General features: G+C 38.2%; 1 protein-coding gene across 1 annotated transcript in view; it reads right to left on the bottom strand.

Annotated features, from left to right (window-relative positions):
- The window catches only part of LOC120545508 (beta-amyrin 28-monooxygenase-like), a 120033-nt gene extending 114390 nt beyond the window's left edge, over positions 1-5643 (bottom strand). Inside the window, exon 1 of the mRNA XM_039779901.1 lies at positions 5477-5643. The gene's annotated coding sequence lies outside the window, so the exon portion shown is untranslated. The remainder of the gene's footprint in view (positions 1-5476) is intronic.
- Positions 5644-15866: the final 10223 nt, after the last annotated feature.

The raw sequence follows: 15866 nt of genomic DNA, 5'->3' as shown, positions 1-15866 counted from the left end.
TTTTATGGCATCTAAAGCTCCCCAAAAAAACTATTTTAAAAATAGTATTAAAGTAAAGTATTTTTTTTCAGATACAATAAAGTTAAAATACTTTGTAAGTATTGAATTCTTTGTGAACAGTGTCTTCCTTCTACAGGAGATTGTCTTTGGGCATGCTTTGTCTGACAGTAGCCTAGTTCTTTAACTGCATGTGTCTCCATGGGTGTTTAGCTTAGCACAGAGTCCTTCCCTACATATGTACCCGCAAAATTCACTTTGAGACGCCCTGGAGAGGGAACCACTGCCCAGCACCAGTCAAATGTGGTAATTAGTCAAATCTTGCCAACTGATTATTTTAAAGGTCCCATGACATGGGGGTCTTTGGATGCTTTTATACAGGCCTTAGTGGTGCCCTAATACTGTATCTGAAGTCTCTTTCCCGAAATTCAGCCTTGGTGCAGAATTACAGCCACTAGAGCCAGTCCCACAATGAGCTTTCCTTAATATGTGCCATTTCTGTGTCTGTAGCTATTGAGGAGGAGAGAGAGGGGGGGCAAGGTGAAGGGTGGTGGTGTGGTCTTGACCAACTGCCACTTTTCTTGTTTGAAAGCCATGATGTCTCTCTCTCATGGGTGGGCCAAATTCTCTGGGCCGGCAAAGCAGAGAAAGGGGAGGTAACCTTGCTCCTTATGACATCATAAGGAGAAGATTCCAGATCGGCCCATCTGAGCTTTCATTTTCTCAAAGGCAGAGCAGGATACCCAGGGCTCGGTTTACACCTATCACCATTTCTAGCCACTGGGGGTCCATAGGCAGGCTGGGGGGACTCATTAATGTTAAAGAAACTCATAAAGTGACATTTCCATGCGATGGGACCTTTAAGCAAATACATTTCCCCCCATTTAAGGCAGGTGGACAACTATTTTAGCCTTTGCACACCTTTTGTTGATGATTTACACATAACATCAGATAATCAAGCACAGACAAATATTAGGCTATTACATGTGGGCCTGAAACGCATTTTAACAAGCCTTTATTACGGTTGGCGGTGGCAGGCCTATTTGGTAACAGCAAACACAATTATTCCCAATCATTCCCTCCACTGCTGAAAACAATCTTTAAGCTGATTTGCTTGTTTAATTGATGCTGCTGCTGGCCATTAACCAATCAGTGTAAATCCAGAGGAGGAATTCATTATTCTGTGAGGCCTCTCAAAACTGATTGACTCAAACACAATCTCCCTGGGCTTACATACTATAGAAATAAAAAATACATCATGAAGATCTCTAGGCTTCTCATTGCACAAATTAGTCACGTTAGTTTTTGTAGGCCTACCTGTGTGAATCCAGCCTAATCTGCTTTTCCAACATGACAATAAAAAAACTATTTTTCAGGATTTAAAATTTTTAAATAATTTTCAGTTTGCCTATATGTGGAGAATCTAACACAAATACGAGTTTAGGTCTACAAAATGCTCTTCATTAGAGGTGGAGAAGTAAACCAGACGTACATTTTCTAGACCAACCAGCTAATCCCTGTCCCTGAAGTCTTCTCTCTTGTAAAACCGCAAAATACGGTTCGAAAACACTTTCGGTAAAGCATACATTTCACCTTTGTGCTGTTTGTCCAATTTCTAGTGCTGCCGGTGTCTTCTTCACCTCATTGTGGTGCGCCAAGCCGTAATGGCCTCATTACTGCCCCCTGAGGCCAGAGGGCCCAAAACACCCACTGGTATTTGACAGTAATTGAGAACTGTAGTTGTAGTGTGTGGCCACAAGGGGCAACTATGAGCCCATTCTACACGTTAATACAAACTTCGACACTAGGGACATATTTGGTGGGATTAATGTTTTATCAGAAGTGTTTATTTTTCAGTTTTAAAAGAGAAAATAAAAGGATGGAGACTAACTGGTTGGGTTTGGCAAATGTGGAATGAGCACTGAGACCCACAACTTGCTTGTGTAACCATCCTGTATGAAGTACGCCTGTGTATGAATAATGTAATTATCACACAGTACTGACATTAAGTGGGTTGCCAATGTATGTGTTCAGTTGTCAGACTGCAGAGATAAGAGAAAGCAGCAGAAGTTTCTGTAATGTCAGTTCTTACATCCTACCTGTTTATCTCCTCACTGCCACTAGATGTAGCTACAATACTAGCCACTAAAATAGTTTTTTGCTGGTGAACTCCTCCACAGGTGCGTTCAGGTTGATTTGTTATATTGTGGAGACGCTTTTTTTTCACACTACACTTGACATGGCACGGTAGAAAAAGCACAGCTGTAAATAATAAAATTATTGATGACTGAATTCCATTTAGCTGCTTCATCTTTGCTTTTCCTACGTTTTGAGAAAAGTCAATTTAAGGCCAACTTGGACATGTTACATTTGTGCAAAACATTATGCTTGTACAAAACCTAAACTGTCATGAACTGTTTTACTTTTTTTTGTAGCATTGTTTTATAACTTTTTTTTATTACTGTTTTTACACCCAATCATTTTACTGTTAAAAACTTGGAAAGTTGTTCGCTCAAAAAAAAAAAAAAAAAGAGATGGCAAACAGCCTTTAAAAAAAGTGTATTATTAGTGCACCAATTATTTACACATAAGGGCAAACATTTCATCTCTGCTTACAGATTTCTGGTTTCCCATCACTTAAATGTAACTGTCAATCAATGAGCATTCAAGTAAATTGATTAGAAAGAGGAACTTCTACAGCTGCACATTAAAATAGAAAGAAAGAATGAAAGAATGAAAGAAAGAGTTTCTGATATTTTTGTTTAGTGTTTTCAGATTTTCTTTTTTTACACCCTTTATTGAAATTGCTCATTGCTGATAAGCTGTTAAAAACATTTGGCTTAAGCCCAAAACACAGTAAGAGTTATACAGTAAGAGGGTTGAGTCAGAGAAACCAACCTATTTTTTTTGTGTCTATGAAACCAAATTAACTTCTTTTTAGTTACAATTTGATATTTACCTGGTTAATCAGCAAACCGCAAACATTACCATTTCTTCATGCTGACTGTCATTTTCAAGAAAAACATAATTATTACTCTAAGTCATCACATAATAACTGCATCTTCCTGGGAAAGAGCACAGGAGTAGGTTGCAAGCATGGACAAACATTTCTGAGAAGGTTTTAAGATTATAGTATATTTTTTTTAAAAGCCGTGTGTTTTTTAAATATAGGCCTACCTAACCTCACTCAAGCACTAAAAACCAAGTATATAACTTTGTTAGAGTTGGTCAAAGTTAAGTAAAGTTGTGTGTGTGACTTTTCCTGTGTTACAGCTAAATCTTCTTAATCATTTACGTTCCTAAACAGACACGTCAAGGGGTCAATGGATGTGCTATTGTTCAGTGTCTGCTGAAGGACCCTTGTAATCCTTGAGAAATGATGGGGGAGAAGAGAAGGTTAATTGGTGGCATGTCAAGGGCTTATCAGGAAGTAACTCTGGGTTTCAAAGGTCCTATCTGGTTGGAAAAGGTCTGTCAAATTCAGCTTTCATGTTTTCACGGGTTGTTTACCTTATAGCTCAATCTGCTACATCCAAAGATACTTGAAATATGTACTATCTATATGAAATGTGAAAATGCAGTGCTTTAACCCTTTGCCACTCTGACGGCCCAGCCAGCTTTTTGTCTTTCGGTGGCTGTAGCAGGAGATTGAGTGACCAGGGACGGACTGGGGCTAAAAAACAGCCCTGGACTTTCTCCCAAATAGGCCCATCATCCGGCCATTTGCCCGGGGCCGTCCACGACAGACTAGCCAGGATGTCCTGATACTATGCCACGATACTATAGCCTTGTAGCCTATCAGACAAGGTATTCACAGCAAGTAACATCTCAAAACCAATGATGATAATTGGGGTTCTGTTTATTAATAAAGACTCAGTCTTCAAATAAAAACTAAAAATGTACAATGCCATTACATCTTCATTGAAAATAAAATACAAATAATGAAATGTCACTGGCTACAGAAACCCCAAATTACACAAACTTGTAATTATAAACAGTACAGAGTATTACTGACAACACCTTCAGAGATAAAGTAGGCTACTTGCTGTCCCTGAACATGGGGATTAGATATATTGTAGGCCTATACCAAAACTACACTGAGAGTGTTAGTTACTATATACTATAACTATTCAAATATACATGTATATAACATGTGTTGCTTTGTGTAAAAGAATTAGCATTGAATAACCTATTTAATATTTTCTCAATGTCATATTACACTTTTGATCAATTTTGTTTGTGAAGCTTTCACAACCAACCCCCAGGTCTTTGCCAGTTCCACAATAGTAAACGCAAATATGAAAGACGAGGAAAAACTGCACTCTGATGGAAGACAGACAGAAAGTGCAAGCTAGGTTTTTTTTTGGTTACATTTGGTGAATTATTTAGCCCCCTTCCCTGTTTGTTAGCACGTTTAGAGTGGTACGATGCATTCCTGATGTTTTCCTGTTTAATTTAATACCATAGTCATCATCCTAGCAGCAAAACTGAGCTCACTACAACCTCTCATATACAACCAAGTGAAAACTCGGTCAACCTGCGATTCATTTATAACGCGTTTAATGTTTCAAATTGACCTAACAGAAATTATTAACTACGTTGAGTTTGACAGCACTAAATGGCACGATCATTTTCATAATCATGATGCACACTCATGTTGAGCTGACTATGCACTTCGCTAAGATAGGGATAAAGGCAGCCTACAATGTTTCCAGCTCCTGGCACTTACCAGTTTTGCTGATGTGTGTGAAATTAATTAACTCACGTCTAACGATGTAGGCCGACTCTTCCTCTTCAGTTTTATGTTTACACGTAGCATATAAGTGATTGTATTTGCGCCCCCTGCTGTTGGCTGTTAATATCGCTTTAATAGACTTTTTTTTGGGGCCGACGGCCGTTCTGGACTTTTCCAGAACGCACAGATTATCAGTCCGTCCCTGAGAGTGACGATATTGCTAAGGACCCCACCAACCTGTCATGTGCATGTCTGGAAGGGGGCTAAATAACGCTCCAAAGTTAGACAAAATTTTGGTGAAGGAAAAACTTTGAAACGAGTCCCTTGACCTCTTACCTCAAGATATCTGAAGGAAAATTGGTTCTATATAGCCACGACTCTTCCCTTTACAGGCCCACTTCATGCTAACCCTGTGCAGTATAAATGTGTTCGCCTATTCTTAAATGGTGTGTTTGAATATTTCTTTCTGGGGTCTTGGAGTTGCATAACTTGGGTATGACTGGAAAGCTGAGACTCTTGTGAATTCAATGAGACCAAATGTATTCATGTTTGATGTTTTTTGATTGCCATAATAGCCATTTCAATTTAGTGAAAATTTAAATCATAATTGTCACTGTTTTAAATGAAAAGTTGTAAGAGCCGTGAGAGTGAACGAGAACTGTAACGTTGGTGGCCCAAAAATCAAATCAAAGAGCTGTTCTGTGGCGTGATCTGTTGGTTTGCCACTCACTATGAGTCACTCACCCTCCGACCCGGAGGTCCGTGTTTACCCGCCGGTAAATCTCCACTGGATGACTTGCTTCAAAAAGGTTGAAAATCCACAACTTTCCCTCTTTAGCGTTTAGCTAAGCACAGCGCCATTTCAACACTAAATAACACTGGCTTGGCCGTGTCATCCTCCCCAGCTCCACCGTCTTATCAAAAATTGTCATGTCCGGTTTCAACAAAACAAGATGGCGACGGCCATACTGCCAAACTTTAGGCTTCAAAACAGCATTTCACTAACCAATGGGTGACATCACTGACTCTACGTCCTCTATTTTTAAAATCTATGGAATTAACCAGTTCTCAACTCCATCTTGAATCTGAAAATCTGTATTTCTCAGCCTCAAGCCCATTGGTTCCTCCTAAAGACACACGTCTTTGAAATCAAGGCAGGAATTTAAAGTAAACATTTTTAAAATAGGCTTAATAATTCCCTGCATCAGCCGGGCACTAGTTTTTAGCAAATCTTACTCAGACAGAAGGAAACTGTGCATTTATTAGAGACTATTTTTATTGGCAGATTTATATGCATTAGGTGTTTTATTGAGTATTTCTGGCAGCAGGACTAAATGTTGCATTGACTCAAAATAAACTACAGGGCCCATGTTTATCATTATGAAAACACATGTCACCCAGTTTAACAGTGGGGCTCATTTCTGTGTTTTTAATAGTTTTTTTTAGATATTGGAACTCTGTTATATCAGGCCTTGGATATACATACAATACTTGTAATTGTATGATATTAGAGAGTATAAGAGGTATGTTCTGTCACTCAGGAATGTCATTTGATTGATGGTTGACAGGTCAAGAGGTCACAACCTGTTTCTGACGCAATAACAGTCACTCTATCGGAAATTCCGTTGGCTAGAGAAAGGGGGGTGAGGAAGACAGGAAATAGATGGGTAGAGTTTAACTACTGTAGCAACCGGGGAGAATTAAATTAAATATCTTTATCAGTATTTGATACATTTAACCGCCTCATATATCTGAGAGAACAAGAAATGGTGAATGTTTAAGACACAGCTAACCAATGAGACAAGAAGGGGTGATGACTGTTATTGGACAGTGGGGTGCACCCCCACTGTCCAATAACAGTCATCACCCCTTCAATGTCTTTTAATAATATAGGAATGAACCGAAGTGTGAACTATTTAAGCTGATATGCCACGAAAATATTGTCCATAAAATGTCCTTAAACAGTAATAGAGATGGAAAACGATTGCGTACTTAGTCCAAAAATCATTAATATATGAAATGGAACAAAAAGATAGCTTGGGGCAGGATAACTTAGAAAATAAATAAAAAATGACCGACATTCCCTGTACCATAAATATGGTATTTTTCATCAGATCACACAAATCACAAATGGTATTTGAACACAAAACATTCATTGTGACTACTTTCTTTGAATTTTGAGTGATTCATTCAACTTAGTCACACTTTTTTTGTTTATGGTCAAAATGACCGCCATACCGGGGATGTAACATTACTAAAATGAGCAGCGGATCTTGCTTGTTCTTTTGCTTATCTGCTGATAAGCAAACACTTCACTGGATAAAACACATCAGGTAAGGTAACGTTACATGTGTTGTGGAACGGAGCTAAGCTAGCTAGCTAGCGAGCAAGTTGAGCATCAAGCTAGGTGACGTAGATTGTGTGAGATGAGTGATGTAGTTCACTGAGCGGTTTTACACAAAACTAAGTGGTACTACGACAAACCTACGACTAACTGAGACTTTCTTCGGTTGAAAAATTATCTTTTAAATTGACGAACATCATATTTGTAATCCATGGCTCAATTCAGACGGGCTCAAAAAATAATTTGCCTCTCCCTGTTCACTACCGTTCGTATTTTTTCGAAACATAGGTCCCATGAGGTCCACCGGAAGGGCCGTGACTTTGGCTCTCTATGTGATCAGTGTTAAAAAAAAAAGTGTGCTTGTGAGATTTTTTGTATAAATACAGCTTTTAAAATTATATTTTATTCTCCTCGACATACACAATAGTTGTAAGAAAAGATTCAACTTGCAACCTGACCCAATTTATTTTCTTTGTGATACGCCAATGTTAAAAGTAAGTACTTCTAACTTGAAGTCATATGACTTCACCGGATGCGTTTATGTTTTAGAGACGTTGCATTGTAATTTCCCAATTCAGAAATAACACATTGTTTTAAATGTCACCAAAATGTAAGTCTTACAGACAAGATATGGTATGTTCAACATGCATTTTAATTTGTGAATACAAAACTGATTTTGTATCATTTTAATGTAACTAGCAGAAACAGATTTGTATTGATTGACATTGACAATTCCCAGTGACAAACATTGACATTCACTTAAAAGATTGGTTGTGTTTAATGTGGTGAAAGATGCCGAATGCCTGAATTTGTGAATACAAAAACATTCGCTAAAATTACCCACCAGTTGTTGATGGAATGCACAATGCAGCAGTCAACTTTCCCTTCTGTGACATGCTGCCAGAGTGATATAGAACCAGCAGATGGGTTGTCTAGCTTTAACCATCTGCATTTCAACCTGAGCTCAATTATTTATAATAATAATTAATTATACAAAATATATACATACAGAAATGAGTGCAACTGACAACTTGGTCTTAATATTTGATGGCCTGTTCAGAGAATGACCGACAAAGTATATATCACAAGAGCAGAAACTAAGAATTTAAGACCACAACTTTTATCCTGTAACAGTATCACTGAAAAGACCCTGGCGGGTGTTGAAACGGCAACTATGATTACATCAAAACTCTGACTCAAGCAAGGTTCTTGTTATTTACTAGAAAAGAGAGGTTTTAAGAAAACTATAAGAGATTGTTAAAAAATAAAAAAATATGGGAAGCTTGTCCCTCCAAGCGAACTGCTATTTTATTTTTGAATTGGTATATCCAAATGTGATATTGTTCGACTTTGTATTTCTATTATTGTTATACAATGTTCTGTTAATTTTGTTTTTGTTTGATAGATTATTTTAATTGTCTTTTTCTATCTACAACATCTATCAATGTTGGAAGATCTCAAGTAGCCTAGTTTCTCCCTTTGACAGGGCAAGGGACCTCTAGCCAGTTGTCACAGCTGAGGTCAAAGGTCAACCTCTGCTCTACAAGCGCTTACACACACACACACACACACATACACACAGCAAAATATGAGGTTATACCAGCAATTTGCTCTCCACTGACAGGAAAAGGACCACGATATATGAATAACAATTTATGCAAAATGATAAACTAGGTAATGGGATTAAAAGAAATAATAAACGGCTGATTTTAGTCCAATCTCAAACCGTGATTTAAGGTCCATTGGTTTCAGTCTGTTAGTCAAGCAAGCCACGGGAAGGGGTGGGAGGAAAGGCTAACACTAATAGGCGTGAATGGTCAACAGGCACGCAAACGTCACCATACAGTATGTTCAGTTAAAAATCTGTTACACAGCATCTCCAGTTGCCACAGCTAAGGTCAAAGATCACAGTTTCCTGAGCATAGACACAGTCACACAGTCCCACAGACGCTGTGACAGTTTGTCTTTATCCGTTTTATGTTTTCTTTATATGGTCATGGGGTGCCAGTCAGGTCTCTCGCCTGACATCTAAGATAGTCTTAGTTGGTTAAAGTTTTATGTCAGTAGTATTTTGTATGTAGGTTATACAGTATATATAACCACACAAGTGCGCACATATAAAAATGTACACCCTATACACATTAAACAAACAAAAAGAGTAACCCAACAAAACACAATGACACAATTCAAGGTTCAATGAAATGTTCATATATTTAACACAAAAATTAAGTAAAGTCCCACAGAAAAAAAAAATGTATTGTCCAAAATTCCATATATTGCATAAATGCAACAGAAATTAAAGACACTTAAAAGTTAACACTTACAGACTTTAGTCTAATCAGTCAGTCAAGTAGTCAGTCCAGTCAGTCCCTGAGTCCAGTCAGGGGTTGAGCGGGAGTTGTGAGGGTTAGTACACAGGAATTAAGTGTATTGAGATATGTTTGTATTTCAATACAGCCTGTAAGTAAAACATAAGCTACATATAAGGTTTTTACACCCAGCTGACCGCAGCGTGGAGACAGCTGTCAGCCGTGGCAAAATGTGATCCGCTCAGATTAAATTGTGATACAGCTGTAGGCATTTAAAATAGAAATGTAATTATATTTCTGTAGGCTACGTAGATGTGTTATGTTAAAAGCTACAGGCTCATTACAACCACATTCTTTAATATTCATTATGCCTACTCATTCATCCAGAAAAGACAGCAACAGGTGCATATTGCACCGTGGGTTGGAGAGAAACGTATTTTCAATAGCTCTGTATGTCTGGCAATATTGCAGAATTGACAAATATAGTTGACTTGACTTGACTTGACTTGATGTGACAGGAGTTGGATCCAGTGTGTCAATCAATTCTCGCCACGTTTTTAGGCATAAAATGTAACATAAATTAGGCTATGAATGATATCTGAACAACCTCCTCTGTAAATGCCTTCAGAAGTAGATAGGAGTGAACCTGGAAAAGTTGAACAAACAAAGACTGATTTGGTATTCCCCTGGTTATCTCTACGAAAACCTTTCATTCTGAGATCTCAGTGTTTGGTTAATTTGGTTTTATATTTTTTATTTTCTTCGTTGGGTTTTTGATGTTTAAGTTGTGGTTTGAGTACATAAAAATAAAAGATTATTTTTTATAATCTCAAGTTGAAAGTAGTACTGGTTGTGGGTGCATTTTGTTTCATGCCCAAGGTACGAGTTAAATGAAGTATGTGAGCAAAATAGAAAGCCTAGTGCTGTAAATTAACATACACATGCAAGGTTGTTGTTCTGAGAAGAAAAACAGCAAAAAGAACCAATAATACACTACAGTTAAATGCAAAGTTACTTTGTTGTTGGTGTGAGTTAAAAAAAAAACTCAGTCAGTCACTATATTCTTATGTTTGTAACTTGAATCTTGTATCGTATTGTCTTGCTCTTCACTTAATTGTTTAAATAAAGTAGTGCTGTTGTTTTGCCCAGTTTATTATCTTTAAAAACGAGCCAGCTGTTTGTGATAACAAAATATTCTTACATACTACATTTGAACCACATTTCACTTAAACATTTTAGCTTAAACTCAATGTTATTAGTCCATCTTAATTGACTAGTTTACAGAAAACATAGCAGTCACAACAAAAGGACGGAAAAGACACGTGTCTGAAGCTGAATTAACCAATAGCTAAGTTCACATTTTCCTAAATGTACAATGACAACAATTTCAATATTAACCATACCCTTTGTAGCTTCATCAGTAGCTAATTCCGATTGGTTTTAAAAACACAAATCAAGCAACAATTCTCAAGGTTAACAACAGCGATAGCAGTAATTTGCTGTTAGCTAGCAGCTAAGCTAACTCACCGGAGTATTCAATTCACATGCCGTTTGGACGCGGTCGGCAGCTACACAGGGTTGTTTAACTCCTCTTTCACACTTTAAAGAATCTCTCCTTGTTTATCGTCGCTAGTTTTCTACTTTAATCAAAGTGGTTAGACCATTTCAACTATACAAGAGCTACCTGCTGGCGCTACTATTGTGTTCACGTTGTGGTTGGACTTGGACCTCTGCTGATGTGTCTGGCTCTGGCACACGCATTGTTTTAGTACCTTTCTAAGCCAGGCTAACATAATGACTTACAAACTCGACACACTTCTTTTTAGTTTCTAGGTTTTCAACAGTGAAAAATCTGACAGCTTTTTCGAACTAGCGTCCATGGAGAAGCGAATTTCTGATAGGGTAGGCCAACTGATTGCTGTCAAGATCTGAGGTAAGTCACGTAGTGCCCTCTGGGTAGTCTAGTTTATGTAACGTTAGGGTCATTACCAATCTCTCAGTGGTAGGCTACATGCGAGAAGTAGCGGTACGCAAGAAAAAAGTGCAGGTACGCTTAAGAGTAAACTGTAGAAGTGCCGGTACTGCGTACCGGTGAGCACCAGTCCACTTTGAGCACTGATTTTAACAGTTCCCTTCTCGTACGTCACCATCCTCCATTTGATATTAAAACAAATGAGCCACTGCAATGTAGCAATTTACGGAAAACGTTTTTGTAAATGAACACCTACATACAGTAGAGTAGTACACTAACTAGACCACAAACTGCACTAACTGTATATTGGCTCTTCACTACATTTTAACTTCTTACAGACAGACAGTCTGTAAGAGGATCTATGCATATTGCGTTATAACTGTTCTAAATCACTAACTGGTCCACAATTTGCAATATCTGTATTTTGACCCTTTAAGCGGTAGCACAGACTGTCTATTAATGTATAATGCTTTATCACCATATCACATTCACATATCCTTCGGTTTATTTACTCCACACGTTTGTGTCAGCTTTGTAATGCCTACTTAATCTGCACTTTATGTAGCCTTAATGTAGCCTATTGCACGTTGTACTCCTGTATTGAAAGTGAAACTGTATGTTGTCTCGCACGCTCACACTTTCTTAGCCATGCTCAGATAAAAAACCTTTAACTTCCTAATTTTATCGAATGTCAGCCAACTTAAGCTACTGTAGATATGTTCTCAATGTACGTTAAACTGACACGTATTTAGGAGACTTTTTTACAGACTTCATGTAAACTAGAGCTGTAATCGGGCCTTAAAAGTACGGCCCGAAAACACCCGAGCCCGACAGAGTTCGGCCCGAGCCCGACAAGTACATTTTGATTGATAGCTTTTTAAAAGCCCGAACCCGTTTACAGCCCGACTGTAAAGGCCTCCTATCAGCATCATTAGAGTGTCGGACACGCGCTTTGCACCGCGAGCGGGCACACGCACCACTCGGCGGAAAAGGGAGAGAAAGAAAAAAGAGACTGCGCCGCACTCACAAAGCTCCTTTGTCTTTCGTAAAAAATGAGTCATTTATACATTTTTTAACATCATTTATTCATGAATAACGGAGGCTATAGGCCACTTGGAAGTTGGAACATAGAAATTAATAATTAAGTCCTCCAGAGACCAGCCTCCGTTTCACCTCCTCAGGATCCATTTTCACGCTAATCGAAACGCATCAGCTGACCGCTCATATACCATGCAGCCCGAAGCGCAAGCCCGAGCCCAGCCCGAGCCCGTGAAAAATAATAGAAATTAAGCCCGTCGGGTCCCGTCGGGTCCCGTCGGGTTCGGGCAAAGATCTTCAGCTCTAATGTAGGCCTACTGTAAACACCATCCACGCCTTGAAATCAAGCAGATTTACTTTTCAAATAAATACCAAAACATTCCACACCAACTTGTCAAGATGTGACGTCTATGTCATATTTTGAATACTGCGACTAACAAAGTGCATTACTTGGCAGTGGTGTTAGGATCAGATTTTGGGAGTCTGTTAGAGGTCAAAAGTTAATTCTGTCAGTCACGAACGCAAAGACACTTCTACAGAATTTTTTTTGTTTATGCTTAGCCGTTTCTTTCATCGTGGTGGATTGCTTTTTCCTTTCCAGCATCCCATATGGATTAAGATAAACTAAAAAGGCAATTATAGTAAGTGTTTAAATCCATTCATATATTTTCTTGTTCTTGTTTAATAAGTGGTACTTTGCATTTCTAAATAGATACAATATAGATATACCCTACAATTTTCCTTATGAAAGTGAGAGAAGAATTGCTACATTTACAGTTTAACAAGGTTAAAACAGGACTAACAAATAAAACCAAACTGTGTATAGTGAGATGAAAGGCTACAGTGGGACATGTGGCATTTAACACTCAATGCTTTTTTAGCTTGAGTGGTTCTGGTTGTGTCTGGCCATTATTTAATCTAACGACATATCCAGTCTAAAGATAGCAAGAACGTATGCGGACATAAATGTACAGCTGTTGACATACCGCTGATGTCTGTGTGACTGTATGTGTGTGCGTGTGTGTGTGTGTGTAAGTGCTGCAGAGCAGAGGTTGACCTTTGACCTCAGCTGTGACAACTGGCTAGAGGTCCCTTGCTCCGTCAAAGGGAGAAACTAGGCTACTCGAGATCTTCCAACATTGATAGATGTTGTAGATAGAAAAAGACAATTAAAATAATCTATCAAACAAAATTAACAGAACATTGTATAACAATAATAGAAATACAAAGTCGAACAATATCACATTTGCATATACCAATTCAAAAAATAAAATAGCAGTTCGCTTGGAGGGACAAGTTTCCCATATTTTTTTTTTTTTTTTAACAATCTCTTATAGTTTTCTTAAAACCTCTCTTTTCTAGTAAATAACAAGAACCTTGCTTGAGTCAGAGTTTTGATGTAATCATAGTTGCCGTTTCAACACCCGCCAGGGTCTTTTCAGTGATACTGTTACAGGATAAAAGTTGTGGTCTTAAATTCTTAGTTTCTGCTCTTGTGATATATACTTTGTCGGTCATTCTCTGAACAGGCCATCAAATATTAAGACCAAGTTGTCAGTCGCACTCATTCCTGTATGTATATATTTTGTATAATTAATTATTATTATAAATAATTGAGCTCAGGTTGAAATGCAGATAGCATTAGAACAGGGTAAAATGCAAGATAGTACTACTTACTTTTATACTTACTTCATGTTAGAACTACTTACTTTTAACTCCTTATATAGACCTAACATGATAAACTAAAATGATCTAAAAAGGTACTCTGTGTCTTTCCTACGGCAGAACTGATGCCTTGACCATTGCTTTAGCATGCACCGTCTACACTTGTGTAAAATAAACTGTGAAAGTTGCATGGTTAAAGCTAGACAACCCATCTGCTGGTTCTATATCACTCTGGCAGCATGTCACAGAAGGGAAAGTTGACTGCTGCATTGTGCATTCCATCAACAACTGGTGGGTAATTTTAGCGAATGTTTTTGTATTCACAAATTCAAATTCAGGCATTCGGCATCTTTCACCACATTAAACACAACCAATCTTTTAAGTGAATGTCAATGTTTGTCATTGTGAATTGTCAATGTCAATCAATACAAATCTGTTTCTGCTAGTTACATTAAAATGATACAAAATCAGTTTTGTATTCACAAATTAAAATTCATATGCATGTGTGTGCGAACATTAGTGGCAACATGACAATATGTACTGACAACATGAACTTTGTGTGTGTGTGTGTGTGTGTGTGTGTGTGTGTGTGTGTGTGTGTGTGTGTGTGTGTGTGTGTGTGTGTGTGTGTGTGTGTGTGTGTGCGTGTGTTTCATGTGTAAAATGGCACACAAGTGCAGGAAAGTTGTAGGACTGTGTGTATGGATGAATATTGTACTCTTTCCCATTCATTTCCTACGGCGGTCATTTTGACCGTAAACTAAAAAAGTGTGACTAAGTTGAATAAATCACTCAAAATTCAAAGAAAGTAGTCACAATGAATGTTATCTGTTCAAATGCCATTTGTTATTTTGTGTGATCTGATGAAAAATACCATATTTATGGTTGTACAGGGAATGTTTTTGTTGTTTTTACTTCTCACTGGTTTGCCCATTTGAATTGAAAACGCAATTTCCGGTAGAGTGTTTGTGTTAAAGGGGTGTGGTGGGAAAAGGGGCGTGGTTTGGGCGTGGGAAAAAAGAGTCGTGGTGGGAAAAAGGGGTGTGAACACGGATCCCCGGGCCAGAACGAAGCAGGCACAGCCAGATGAGTACAGAGCAGCGGAGGACGCAGGAGGGCAGAGGACACTGTGAGCCAGACATACGGACCAGAGCTAAGCATGCACAGACATACAATCAACATTTTTTTCAAAACTTAATGCCTGATTTGAGCTAAGTTATCCTGCCCCAAGCTATCTTTTTGTTCCATTTCATATAATAATGATAATAAGTGTTGGTCTAAGTACGCAATCGTTTGCCATCTCTTTATTACTGTTTAAGGACATTTTATGGACAATATTTTCGTGGCATATCAGCTTAAATAGTTCACACTTTTATTTCACACAGGCACCGTTTTTTTCTTTTTGTGACAACCTGCGGTTCATTCCTATATTACTAAATGACATTGAATGCACCCACACTGTGCAATAACAATCATCACCCCTTCTTGTCTCATTGGTTAGCTGTGTCTTAAACATTCACCATTTCTTGTTCTCTCAGTTATATGAGGCGGTTAAATGTATCAAATACTGATAAAGATATTTAATTTAATTCTCACCAGTTGCTACAGTAGTTAAACTCTACCCATCTATTTCCTGTCTCCCTCACCCCCCTTTCTCTAGCCAACGGAATTGCGTCAGAAACACCTGTTGACCATCACTCAAATTTTTTGACAGGTTGTGACCTCTTGACCTGTCAACCATCAATCAAATGACATTCCTGAGTGACATACAGAACATACCTCTTATACTCTCAATATATAACGCTA

This window comes from Perca fluviatilis, chromosome 17 (genome assembly GCF_010015445.1).
Source record: "Perca fluviatilis chromosome 17, GENO_Pfluv_1.0, whole genome shotgun sequence".
NCBI classification, from domain to species: domain Eukaryota; kingdom Metazoa; phylum Chordata; class Actinopteri; order Perciformes; family Percidae; genus Perca; species Perca fluviatilis.
This window is presented reverse-complemented; position numbering and strand designations above follow the sequence as displayed.